Genomic DNA, 14,082 nt, shown 5'->3' with positions numbered 1-14,082 from the left:
GAGACTTGGACAGGGTAGCTGCAGTATTCCTTGAAATTACTGAAAGCAAATGGTAATGAGGAGCAGCTGGATGGAACGAAATCTTCCACATGGCTATATGTGCCATCCATAGTGACCCAGACTGTATGGCTGTGGCCAGAAAGTAAAAACAGATCCCTTACAAGCACCCTACATTCTGTACCATTGTTACACTGGGGATTTATTTTTAATGGTACCCAGAAGTGCCACAAAAGGCTGCCTCTAAACAGAACGAGTCTGTTGCTGTTGATGTTACTGTAGCACTTAAGAGACCTGGAGCAGTCTCCTCCTGCCCCTGGAGCAGACTTCTCAGGGTCACTAGCACATGATGCTGTTGTTCAACCATTTCTGTGATACTAGAGGCCTTGAATATGGTTGTCTTCTGTCTGTGTCACTGCTTTGATATGTAACACTAGGTGAGCAGCATGTCCCTCTAGATGTGGCTGGCAAAGCTAAAATTATCTTCCTCAGCCCAGCATGGGATGGGAGGATCTACAGGGCAAATCCGAAGCCCCCGTGCACTCAGCCAGCATAGCCTCTGGTTGGCAGTCTTTTCTTGGTTAAAGCATCTCAGCTGTGACCTACTGTTTGATCTGATGATCCATTTCAGCAACTTGGCCTGAAGTGAGCAAAAGGGGAGAAAAGAGCCTGAGCCCAGCCCCCCCCGGGAGCAGGGCAGCTGGGGTCAGCCAGAGCAACCCCAGGCGTTGGGCACCTCCATGGGGGTGGTGACGGTGACGAGTCGATGGTGGGCAGGCAGGGCAAGGCTGTGGGAGCTAAAGACCAGCATCCTATGGCATTGCTGGGGCAGGGACTGATGGCCCTGGGGGCTGAAATGGGGTCCTGGGCCATGAGCAGGGTGGGGGGATCCCCAGGTGAGGGATCAGGGCCCTGACAGTCAGGACTAAAGCACCACGAGCTGGTTATAACCGCATCAGGCTCCTTTGCCTGGTGTGGGGGTGTCAAGTGCCTGGGACTGGAGCTGGGTTCACTGAGAATGCTCCCACTCTTCCTTTATGCTGAGTGAGTTTGGTCTAAGTTAGTTAATTACATTTAAATCTTTTATGCACCAGCTTTGTGTAACTTCTTTGTAAATCCAGAAGAAATTTAGCCTCTTCTAAGTGATTGCCATCCATACATAAAACGTGCTCCTGGCACCCTTCCAGTGGAGAGAGTCCCTGGTGATGCCTGGGTAGCACCAAGCAGTATCATCCAGAGATGTTCAAAGTAGACAGGAGAGCTGATTTGGGTCAGGAAAGAAATGTACCGATGCTAGGTGCGTGTGTTTAAAAGAGAGCGTAAGTAGTCCAGTGAGAGAGCTACATGAATGCAGCTATATTGCTTTGGGTACTCAGGCTGATTTAGATGTCTCTTAACTGCACGATATGGTGGACATCCCTCAGAGGCTTCAGTTTACTCTCCTAGCTGCATACCCCCCTAGGGTGCTTTAAAGTGCTTCTGACACAGAAGAAATACTCCCTTCTGAGTCACCCCTTTCACTTCCACAGTGCCACAACCTCGAGCCCTGCGTGGGGACACTGGGGACTAGCACAGACTCTTTAACAACAGCCCCCCAGTGAATCATTCCTGTGGAAATATCCAGAAATTGTGTGTGACATTTGCAGAGCTTCCAAAGATGTATCCTGAACTATATTGGGCATGCACAGATCTGAGTTTTCCACTGTCTTCTGCCCTGGGTGCCATGTCTGTGAAACTGGTCGGCCTCTTGTTTTGACTGGAGGAGGCTTAGCCAGCTGAAAACTAAAAATTGCCAAAATTTAACTGTCAGCATTAAAATATATATATATACATATAAAAAAAGTAACCGCTAGTAAAAGAATATAAAAAATGGAGCATGTCAGTAAAATATTTTGGCATTTCATTGGTACAAATACCCAGACCCCCTAAGCACTTTCAATACATAATCTAGATTTATTGCCTTTTTGAGATGGCTGAAGTGGTAGATTCTTTAAAGCTTGACATGACTGACCATAAGCATGAATTGTACAAATCCAGAGTTACAATTTTACAGCCCGTGTGAACACTTTTAGCCATGTGCTTTTGAGATTTATTGAGGTTCTAAATGTTTGAAGTGCTTTTGTGAAGAAAATTAGAATGTCAGTTAAAAATGTGAAAATGACCCATAAATTCTCTTTGGTTTTGGGAGGTCGAAGGAAAAAAACAGTTGGTTTGTATCTCAAAGAAAGGAAGGAAGGAAGAAAGGAGGAAAGGAAGAAAGGCAGAAAGGCAGAAAGGCAGAAAGAAAGAAAGAAAGAAAGGAAGAAAGAAAGAAAGGAAGAAAGAAAGAAAGGAAGAAAGGAAGAAAGAATAAAGCCCCCCTCAAAGGAAAATAATTTTTCCCCTCATCTTCTCTTCTGCTTTTTAAAGTTGATTCACTTGATGAAGTTTACCAGGCCAAGAAGTTGAGACCTGGAAGATGAAAAATGCCTAAGCTTCACACAGCCAGGAAAATGCAAGTAGCAGCAGGACAGGCTTCCCATGTGCGCTGCTCCCCAGCCAGTGCGTTGTTGTTTTCGTTCATGCAGTTCTCAGCTTCCTAGGCTACTACCTGAAATTAGCTAGCAGCTGGATGGAAACCCTGCAGCTGATGTCAAGAGCCACGGTGTGTCACAAAGACCCGAACCAGTGACTTAAATAGAAGCCACGTCTACGTCCTTCCAGTGCAAGGAACCATATTTCAGACCTGACTCAGCTCATCACTTCCCACCCTCTTTGTCTCAGATTCCTGCTGAGGCTGACTGCAGTATTATGAAAACAGCAAGACAAGGCATTTCGTGTTGTATTTCTGATATGTGAGGGAAAGCAAAGAATGAGAAATGTCAGGAGTAAAGCCAGCCTTAGGAGATATCCTCTTCCCAGACAAAAGAGATTTGGAAGTACAACCACCTTTATTTTAATGCTTTTCTGAATAAAACCTCAGAATCTCTTGATGCATGGGCCATCACTAATGTGATCAAATCATATTCAGTCTGTCTGTGGATTTCTAAAGCACCTATCACTGTCGTAGCTGGGTGACAGATTACAAGAATTAGAAGAGACATCACTGCGGTTCCATTTATACCCTATTCTCTGTCCCCCCTAAGGCATTTTGAGATAGATTCTCTGGTCTCTGCTAAATTTGCTTTGCAGTGCTTATGGAGCATAGAGAGAACTCAAACAGGCAGGAGATTCCCACAGGAAAACTCCCCCAATACAAGGGAGATATGTGCCACTTGTATAGCTGTCTTGTCTCTGCAGGCTGCCCCTCATCCCTCTTCTCCCAGCAGGAACAGGATAAAACAAAGCACTATATTACAACACATCTTTCTCCGGTATAAGGTCCATTACCTTGTGTATGCTGCTGGTGTAAGCTGGAGTATGTGATTTATTGTTACAGCTTCCAGTTGGATAAGGCAGATAGGATTTGGACATCTGCCTCTCTGGCATGCCTTAGTCAAGGGTCAAGGTCTCCTGTTCTGGCTGTTTCGCAGGACAGCCACAGGGAAAGACACCCACTGTCTGTGTGACACTGGCTTAATAGAGAAGGATTCCTGTGTGCAGGGCACCACATATTGGTCTCAGCCTGAGGTCAGGCTGAGCTGTTATTCCATCGGAGAACACGACAAGACGTTCCCATGGCTGCTTTTCCTGGCTCATGAAGTCATTTTGCCTCTGAGAATGGCAGAAGAGATCTGTGGGCTTCCCAGCCTCAACCTGCTCACAGCAAAAGCAATCATCAATTCTTTTTTTTTTCCCTTGTGTATGTCTTCACCCAAGCTAATCACAGACTCTTTTTCCTGACTGTTGTTGATACTCTCCTCCTGCTCCCTCAAACCTCCCTAAACAAAGCCAGCCAGCACAGCCATTGGAGAGGGGTTAGTGTCAGGCTCCAGCTTGACCTGGATTGATAGTCTGCCCAAAATAGGATGAAGTTTAAATTTCTCAGGTTTATCAGCCTTCCAGTTTTTCCCCACCTTGCTCCTACCGGGCCCTGCAGCTGGTTAGCCAAAACTCCTCCTGTACTTGGAGCATCCCGCAGAACCCCAGGGCATTCCTTCTGGACTTCTGGTCCAGCTCCTTGCTTGCCCAGGCAGCCATATCATACAATCACTGCAGTAAATGTGTATATTTCTTAAAGTCAGCGTGGTTTTTGGCCTCCCTAAACCCATTGGGAGGCCTTCACAGAGCTTCAGTGCTCTGAGCACTAGAAACCTGACAATCCTCAGCCTAAATGTATGCATGGCTAGTTTACACCCATTTGTTCTTATGCCAGCATTGTCCTTTATCTTTAAATAGCTCCTTCCTCCTCCCCATGTGTTCACCCCCTGAAGTATTTATTTATAGATAGCAATTATATCCCCCTTTGCTAGGCTAAACAAGCCAGGCTCCTTCATTAATTAAGCTCTGGTGAATGATGCAAGGCCAAGCATCATGGATGCCCAAAATCTGCCTCAGTCAGGGCTGTCTTAACAGATCGGCGGGATCCAAAAAGGACACGCCTCATTTTACAGGAGCTGATTCTAACTGCCCTCCTACTTCATGCGAGGCTTCTTAGTTCAAGCTGCGATCAAGTCTTCACTGGCTAGTCCTCCATTTTGTCTTTAAGGTAAGGCAGGTGTGGGCTGCCTTTGGTGCACTCTGTTCCGTCCTGCTTGACACATCCAAGCAGCTGGATAACCCGTACTACATCAATCACACTGGGCTTTATTTTTAAAGCAGAATTAAGAAGTGGAACATTTGGGAACCTCAGTTGCTTGCTTGTTCAAAACATGTCAAGACAGAAACTGAGGAAATGTGTGAGAGGCAGCAGTCCTGCATCAACTCTGGGAAACGGACTGGAGGAGTTAACAGGGCTTCTCCATCTCTAGCCCGTAGCACTGCTGTAATTCATCATTTCTATAGCACCATAAATTAGGTGGCACTCTGCAAACACAGTTCTTGCTTCCCTGAAATCTATAGCAGGACTCTCAGGATGGGGTGCCTGGCTGAGGCACGCTCTTCCCCAGAAAGGCTTCCACTGTGAATCCTGTGCCTACGGGACTGTGACAATGCCGCACCATTGTCCCATTTGGAGTGGGAGTAAAAAGGCTGGGGAAGGCAGAGAGCTTTTTTCCCAACTCCCCCATATCACAGCTGGACTTCTTGTCTCTCCATGGCCTGTTTTAGCATTGCCCGGATGGAGAATAGGCTGCTTGGGGCTTTGATTCAGCCTGGCTGTCCTCCAGCAATATCCACAGTGCTCCCTCCCCTCCCATATGCTCTCCATTAACATCCTCCTGTCTGCTGAATAAGGAAAGAACTCTCCCAGCCCCAGCCAGAGCCCCTGAGCCAGGGGAGTTCATCAGTCAGACTGGTTTCTCCTGAACCCAGAATAGGCCTCGTTAATGGGCCAGGAGGGGATTTTATTTTGCCTTTCAGCTAGTGGCTGCCCTGAGCCAGGAGCAGAGTCAAGTTACTGTGTCCGGGAATCTCAGCTATTCCAAGAGTAGGAGCAAGTGAGCTGCTGACTCAGGAGGTTTCCTCGTATTTTTAAGCAGGGCTCAGGCCTGTCAGAGTGAACTGAGCTGTTGGTCGTACCTTCTTCTAGCCCCAGGACTGGAATTAGCAAAAGTCACAGCTTATGGGAACAGGCTGGGGAATGGACCTGGAGCAGGACTCTGCATCACACCCTTTTCTGGCACGGACACGTCCTTGCAAAGACACATATTAGTCCTTTACCCTTTTTTACTCCTCTCCTGGGAGTGCTGTACAGCATAGTACAGACATTTGCAAGCTACGAGGCAGCTTGGCTTTATTTGCACCATTTTCTGAAGGCAAGGAAAAAATCAGAGGGAGAAACAGACTTGCTAGACAAAATGTTTCCTTGCTAATCAGTGTCAAGAGGGAGGCTGCTGTTCAGAAATCCCTGCCTCCCTGTACCCTGCCATCATCGAGAGACCACCCTGCTTCCATTTCGTGCAGGGATGCAGGAGGGTACCTCCTGTACAGCTGAATCTTCATTGTTTGGGCTTTCCAGAGCCTGGCTTTTCCAGAGTCACAGGCTGTGTCTGGGACAAGCAGTTAGATGCCATACTGAGTTGAGGAGCCTCATCCTCGTTTCAGGTCTGCCTATGTGCTCTTATCTCTTCAATAGGATCTGATTGCTAGAAGTTAGCAGAGAAATTGAGGCTACTAAAGCAGTCCTCCATGCTCACCTCATGTGAAGCAGCTCATACTGCTTTTCACGGAGAGTAAAGTCATTGGAGAGCATACATTTGCACATTTGCACCCCTCCATCTCCCAGCACTGCTATGACTCCATTCAGCCTGTTATAACTTGTCTCCTCTCAGCCACTACAAACTTCTGTCAACAGAGACAGCCACAGCTCTCTTCTTCCAAGTCGTGTTAGTCCTTCCTTCTTCACTGCCTGTCTGTGGGCTGTTTTCTCTTGCCGTCTTTGTCCCGTCCTCAAACTCACCTCAGCAATGAATAACTAGCCTGTAGGGAACGGGCAACTGGATTCAAGCTGGTATTTATAAAACAGAAGGTTTCTGTCTGCCTGCTGATATTCCCAGCCATATCCACTGATAGTAGGGTCTGATACAGGGGCAAAGATGGATAAAAGCTTCTCTTACTTTCCTTCGCTCCTGAAGACATGAAGGTCCCTGCTTTGAACAGCTAAGGAGCTCTTGGCCTGTGGCCCAAATGCCACCTGTCCCTGCAGCATGGCCAGATGGGTAGGATGCCTCTCTTAGCTCAGCATCTTACAGAGATTTCCCTGTGTAAGGGGAATTTTCAGCTACCTTTGTGAAGCACTTAATATCCCTTTAGAGATGCCTGTCATTGCAAAGGCGACAAGCTGCAGGCTGGCTCTGGCCCACATACCTTTGGCATGCTGCATGCTTTAGATCACGAGCTCTGCAGAGGTCCACAGATGGTGCCCAGCAGTTGTGACGAGGACAGAGAAGCAGCAGGGGAGGAAGGGAATGCGCTGGGACATTTTCTTTTCTGGTGAGCTGACAAGTGCTGATATTTCGCCATCACCTCTTATTACGCTATTTGACTCAGGGAGTCCTGTCTACAGAGTTTGTCCATTAACAATGTCCCCAAAAAGTCCAGGTGTTGTCCTCCAAAATCTTTCAGCTGGGGGGACTGAACAGTTTTGTTTCAGCTATTTGGACATGAATTAACCCTGTGGGACTGGGATAGAGTAAAAACTAGCAGGTGAGAGCAGTCCTTATGGGGACAGATTTCATTTGGCCCATGTGTCACCTGTGAGACTTGGTTCCCTGCAAAAAGGGCAGGAGAAACCTGCTCTTAAAAACTTGACCAGGAAAAAGAACTCGTTACTTGGTTTGTCATTTAGTTTAGTGAGTCACATGTTGTATCTCTAGAATGTCACAACAAAGTAATTAACTTTGCATAATACATGTTTACCTGAAGTTTTGTTTCATATTAACAGCAGCTCCAACTAGGTTTGCATGACAGTAAATAGAAGGGGGCACTTGCCAACAGGTGCCTGAGAACAGAGCACTAATAACCCCCAAGATGTCTAGGAAAAGGACAGAGCCTTTGTATTTGTATCAAGGGCCTTTCTTCCAAAAAGTGGTAGAGATGTGATAAAGAGGGCACCATGTTACAATGTATTGGCTAAAAAAGCAGCAACACAACCTGAGGACAAAAGATGGAGACAGGGACAATGGGGGTGCCCTGAGCAGGATGGCTCCTGCATGGGGGACAACATTCAAAAGACAGGATGATGCAGTGAGCTCCAACTCTCCAGCTTCAGAGACAAAGACTGTCTTGAGGGTGTCTGGATAAACACAGCTAAGCTATCAAGATGCTTTATCTCCTCAGAGGGAGGGAGCCTAAATGCTGCAGTGTTGCAGGCAGCCAGAATAACGTGCTGTGTGACGTGAAATATTTAAGCACACATGGGCTTTGTGGTGTCTCCTACCAATCTGCAGAGTATCAGGGACTTGTACTGCAAGGAGCTGGGTTAAGAAGACGAGTTCTATGCATAACCTACAGCTGTTCTCCAAGGGGCATGTGACTAAAAGGTCCAATTTGGCTATGGGGAAACCCTAAAGTAGGTCTCTGTCCCTTCCAAAAAGATAAAAGTGTCTGCCCCATCCCCATCTTCCACAGAGTCCTGGTCCTTCTCTAGCCGTACACCTGAGGAAACAGAAATGCCTGGGCTGTGCAGAGCAGAGGCTGTGACAGGGAGGAGTACAGCAGGTTGGGGCTGTGTCCCTGCCCTTCCCTCTGGATGACTTCTCCCCCATGCACAGAGGTGACTCCCGGCTCGGCAGCCATCCAGCTGCCTCCGGCGATGCACATGTGCCCGCTTGACTCTCTCCTGGAAAACCTCACGCCTTCTTTAAAGGTTGCTCACACCCATCCATATACATACACATGTAAACAACGTGATACCGCATTAACACAGTCAAGACCTATGATAATGGCAAAGGAACATGAAAGCTTCTTAACTCTGCCTTGTTTTTCTAGTTTGAAAGAGAGGGATGTAAGTCATTCTGTGGGATGGGAGCGGGGTAGGCACTGCTGCTGCCCACCTAGCGGCCCTCCAGCACTGCCCGGCCCAGCGCTGGCACGGCAGCTGCACTGCAACTGCTGGTGTGCCAGCAGCAGCTTCAGGACACTTCTGACCTGGGGTGGTGTTTGGTGTCCCTGGTAATGGTTGCTTCCTTACACAAAGCAAACACAAAGCCCTGCCGCACCAGCACGATCACCTGCTGTGGTTTACCCAGGGGGAAAGGAGTGGGTCCCACGGCCTGGCTGATGCAAGAAGAGCGCTGCACGCTGCTCCGTGCCATTTGGGGAGATTAGTGACATCCAAAGTCTTTCACAGCATGCGTCATCCCAGCTTTCCTCTCCCATATGTGCACACCCCACCCTAAACATGGGAACCGTCTCCCTGCTGCTGTAGCTGGGGGACTTGGCGCACACAGCAGCGGGGCGCTGAGCCCTCTCCCCCAGGCAAACCGGGGGGCGGCTGGAAGGGGCTGGCCTGGGTAGGGAAGCCAGGGGAGGCGGTCACCCCCTGAAGGTGAGCCGGCACAGATCGGTGCCCCAGCTCACGGCTCCTTCTCCTCGCAGCACCGAGATCTGCTGGAGCAGGAGGAGGTAGCTGCCATTTGCAGAGCAGACAGGATCTGGTCGCCTTGTTTCGGCAGGACCAGCTGCCGCAGCCGTGACCCTGCCACGGAAACCTGAGCCCGCCAGCAGTTGTGCTGGGGAGGGCTGTGCTCTCACGTTTCTGTTTTGTTTTGGAGCCTCCGATAAGTAGTGGGCTTGCTTTTTTTTTTTTTCTCCCTTTCTTTTCTTTCTCTCCCTCTCCCTCCCTCTCTCTTTTTTTTTTCTGAACGTATTTCCACAGCCTCAAGGAAGGAATTTAAAAAAAAAAAAAAAAAAAAAAAAAAAGGGTTCTGGAATGGGAACAAGTATGTTTCAAATTACAGAAAGGATGTTAAAGGTTCAAGAATTTGCGATCTGACTCCGCCTGTGTCTGTCTCCACCCCCCCAGAGAGCAGCTCGCCTTGTGGCTTTTCCACCGCGCTGCGCCCCGCTGGGGCCGCGCTGCGGGGGCCGGGGGCGGCGGGGGCCTGCGGCGGGCAGCGGCCCCACGGCGGGGCGGGGGCCCTGTCGGGACAGGGCCCCTGTCGGGACAGTGGCCCAGTCGGTACCGGGGCCCTGTCGGGACAGCGGCCTTCGAGGCCTGCGCCATGCCTGGCCGCCGCCCCCGGGCCTGAGGCAGCCTCAGCAGCCTGCAGCCTGGCGGCATTTCCAAGGGCAGAAAGGTTCAGAGCAGCTTTCCTCTGCGCACTGTTTGTTTTCGTCTTCTTATTTATTTTATTTTATTTTTTGTCTCAGGGCGTGTGTGCGGGACCCTTTCCTTCCAGCGGTTCCATCCCGGCGATGTGCCGGGCGGCCACTGCTGAGCGCGCAGCGCCCCCTGCTCGGTGGAAGCGGGGGAAGAGCCGGCGAGGTGCCTGGGGCGCGGGGCCGCAGCCCGCACGGCCACAGCATCGGCACCTCCAGGGCCGAGCCCCGAGGCCTGGGGGCTACCCCATGTGCTGTACGGCAGCGGTAAGGCTCTGATCGTAGAGTCGTGGAGTGGTCTGGGTTGGAAGGGACCTTAAAGATCATCCAGTGCCAGCCCCCACCTCACACCAGACCAGGTTGCCCAAAGCCCCATCCAGCCTGGCCTTGAGCACCTCCAGGGATGGGGCATCCACAGCTTCTCGGGGCAGCCTGTGCCAGTGCCTCACCACCCTCTTAAGTGAGAATTTCCTCCTAACATGCAATCTAAACCTACCCTTTTTTAGTAAAAAAATGTCACGCCGCCATCACTCCTTGTCCTATCACTCCACTCCCTGACAAAAAATCCCTCCCCAGCTTTCCTGTAGGCTTCCTGCCCCAACCCAGATGCAGGACCTTGCACTTGGTCTTTCTGAACCTCAGGAGGTTCACACACACCCACTTCTCAAGCCTGTCCAGGTCCCTCTGGATGGCATCCCTTCCCTCCAGTGTGTCGACTTCACCACACAGCTTGGGGTCATTGGCAAACTTGCTGAGGGTGCACTCAATCCGACTGTCCATGTCACTGACAAAGATGTTAAACAACTGATCCCAGCACCCTGCTTGGATTCTCGGTACATGTGTACCTGGTGTAACCACCTCCATCATCTCTTCAGATACTGTAAAGTTGCTGTGATATATCCAGGTGAGGATTTACTCTTTGAGTAGACAGGGAATTTAAGCATCTCAGTCACACTGTCCATTGCAGTGTGCACTGCATGCTTCCAGTCCCATGGTGCTGGATTTTGTGCACAGCTGCAGGACACACCTTTGCACAAGGCTTATGTCCACTGACAAATGCAGAACATCTTTTGATATATTCATTATATGGATGGGAGGCCCTTGGAACAAAGAACTATTGATGCAAGCTTAAAGATGAAGACTGGTATCAGTGTACACACTTCTGCAGCCTGTGAGATTTCTTCTTTGAAAGTAAAGCCAAAACCCTCTTGGCCAGTTCAGCAAGACAGATCAAAGATCTTCAATGTGAACAAGCTGAGATAACTTTATAAAGCATTAGATTTTGTAGCTACTCTGAGATTTCCAGAGATTCTTATTAGCAGTGTCTTTTTTAATGCAATGCTGTGTTGTCATAGTTGTTGCAGTGGCACTAGGAAATCAGTCCGAATTGGGCCTCATTCTGCTGGGTGAGATCCATCACAGAAATATGTTTTTCCCTGTGAGAGATCCAGAGGTTCATCTAAACTAGCTAGCACATTAAATACTGTGGTGTGCATGCTGTGTTTTCCAAACGTTACTTAATGGTAGTTATTTGCTTTCTAATATCAAAGAGATCTGAAAATGTTACTCAGCTGTGTCACTCTCTCAGCCCATGGAATATGCAGAGATTTTGTTTTGCCAGCTTTCCACACTGCCCAATTTTGTGCTGGCAGGCTGAATTCCTGAAGTACGTTGGATGAGTCTCAGAGCTGCCTTAATTTATGGCAGCCAAAACATTTCCTTCTGCACCATTTTGCACGTGTGGGATCAACCGAGCAATTCATGTTCCACTCCCGGACCGTCCCTGCTCAGTATGTACCTCAGTTCATCCCCGAAATGCCAGCATGGGGACAAATGCTGCCACCAAGTTTAAAAAAGCTTTATTGATCTGAGAGTGTTCAGAGAGACTCTGCAACAATATGAACTGCAAGCACATCCCTCCCCTGCACTGCTTGCTTGCATGTGAATTTGGAGAATTAAAATTTTCTCTGGCACTTACAGTTTTTTGATATTGTAGTTGCATCAAGCCACACAAAAGGACATAAGGGTTGCACCTAGATCCTCCAGAGAGATTCACTCTCTTTGATTTTGTGCATTTGGTGAAGTAGATAATTTTAACTTATCAAACCCTTCTGGAGCTAGAAATTTGGGCACAAATTCTTGAACTCTCTCCCTTTCTCTCATTCCGTGAAAGAAACCATCCAATCTCCCTGGAGGTTTTCTGTGGTGTAAAAGTACAACCTAGCTGCCACATCATTGTTGAATCTCGAGTTTTAAGTGGACACTCAAATAAATAAAAGTCACACCTGCCGCCGGCCAGTACCCATCTATACTTGATTATGTTGTTTTCTTACAGAAGACTGTGTTTTTGATGGCTGTAGCTAATCTAGAATCTTAAGGGTGATAATTGGACAAATCAGTCTAGTTGGGCAGCCAGTTCTGTGCAAACCTAAGCAGAATAGTAATGCATGACTAATGCACAACAGCATTGTGCATGAGATAAAGATTCATGTGTAACACATGCAAGACAAACCCAAGATGCTGTAGGAATAAAAGATGAAGATATTTCCTAGTATATACGTGCTACTCCCCGCTCAAAAGTGCACCCTTGAGCTGCAGAACAAATATGATACTATCGGGATAGTGAAGCACAGCCCTCACTCTCTGCTGTCAGGTACCCAGAAAGCCAGTCTTACGCTTTTTTTTTTTTTTTTTTTTTTTTTTTTTTTTTTTTTCCCCACACACGTCTAGAAATGGTGAGAAACTTCTCGCCTCTGATCCAGCTTAACTGACTCATAGAGAATCTGTGTGCTGATAAGAGCCAAGAGGTTCATCTTGGAAGAAAATCTGGAATCTCCTAAATCAACAGCTCTGTGAGGTAACAATGGTTGCCGGCCATGAAAAACAAAAACAGAAAACCACTGATTTTTGTACAAATACAAAATCATTAGCTGGTCCCAAACATGCTGACGGCCAGCCTTAATGCTCAGCCTGCACGTTTTGCTGTTTGTAATGTACGCCTCTGAAAAAGAGACTCAAATTGGGAGTTCTTGGGGTTGTGGGGAAAAGAGCCACACAGATATTTTACACTGGCAGTGAATGGTGACCACCTGGTGAACGAGCTTGGTCCGCTGGAGAAGAGCTCAGAAATGACCGGTGAGTTTTAAAGAGCATCCCCTCCAGAAGGGATGGGCAAGTGCACTCGGGCCCGTGGACACCTGCAGCAGCCGCAGCGGGGCCGAGAGGGACCCAAGGTGTCCTGCAGCAGGGACACCTCGCCGTGCACGCCCCAGATGTGGGCACCGAGAGACGCCAGGGCGTGATATTTAGCATTTTTTAGGATAGAAGCCAGGGAGCCGTTTTCAGAAGAGGGGCTGAAAATGGACTCCGGGCACGGCCGCTGGGTCTCGGGGCCCAGCGCCTGCAGGGAGGGGAGGCCCGGGCCGCGCTCCCTGCTCCACCACTGGTGCTGAGGGGACATCTGGTGGCCGGCGCCGGCAGTCGCAAAGCCCTGCAGCAGGAGTGGCCTTGCTTGTCACAGGAGTGGTGTCCCAGCAGCTCTTAGGAGTAAGTCTTGATTGTAAAATGGCAGGCGTGCCGCCCCTCTCCGTGCTTTTCACGTAGAAAAGGGTGGGCTTCGCGGTGGGCCTTGGTGTTCAGGAGCAAGATCTTGCAGGTCTGGTGTATGGTTCTGTGAAAACATGCCTCAATGCCAAGTAACAGCTGAGAGAAACTAATAAAATGTTACAAATGATTAGGAAAGGAAAAGAGAACAATACCGACAAACCCCATGGTGTTATGCCCATGCATGTGCAAACCCTCCAGCATCTTGAATGCTCTTTGCAGTATTCTGATGCCCACATATTCCATCTAGGAATCGTTCAGAGAAGGGAAACAAGGACCATCAGAGCCTGTCCCATGAGGAATGATTGAATGGGTGGCATTCTTCAGCTTGGAAGAAAGACTAATGTGTGTGTACAAGAAATGTCCATAGACTTGTGAGTAGCTGGGGGATTGTCACAGACATCAGAGGACACAGACTTGCTGGGGTAATGAGTTAAAGCCTAGCAGTCAGTCAGGTATTGAAGATGACTACTGAGCAGCCATAGCAGCACCTTCATGTCAACAGTCAGGCTGGCTTCTCAGGAGACACTGGAGCCACCTGAACTCTAATTGGAAGATTTTTTTTCCAGCTGAGAATTCATTGAATGAATCATAGAATGGTTGGAAGGGACCTTGAAGATCATCTAGTGAATGGACGGAGAG

The 14,082-nt window shown here is 48.7% G+C and overlaps 1 protein-coding gene across 1 annotated transcript in view; it reads left to right on the top strand.

The window, feature by feature from the left end:
• ANGEL1 (angel homolog 1) overlaps positions 1–14,082 on the top strand; it is a 188,393-nt gene that overhangs the window by 137,887 nt on the left and 36,424 nt on the right. The window lies entirely within an intron of this gene.

The sequence above is a fragment of the Oxyura jamaicensis genome, chromosome 5 (genome assembly GCF_011077185.1).
Source record: "Oxyura jamaicensis isolate SHBP4307 breed ruddy duck chromosome 5, BPBGC_Ojam_1.0, whole genome shotgun sequence".
Taxonomy (NCBI): domain Eukaryota; kingdom Metazoa; phylum Chordata; class Aves; order Anseriformes; family Anatidae; genus Oxyura; species Oxyura jamaicensis.
Note: the sequence above shows the minus strand (reverse complement) of the source record. Positions and strands in the feature narration are given on the sequence as shown.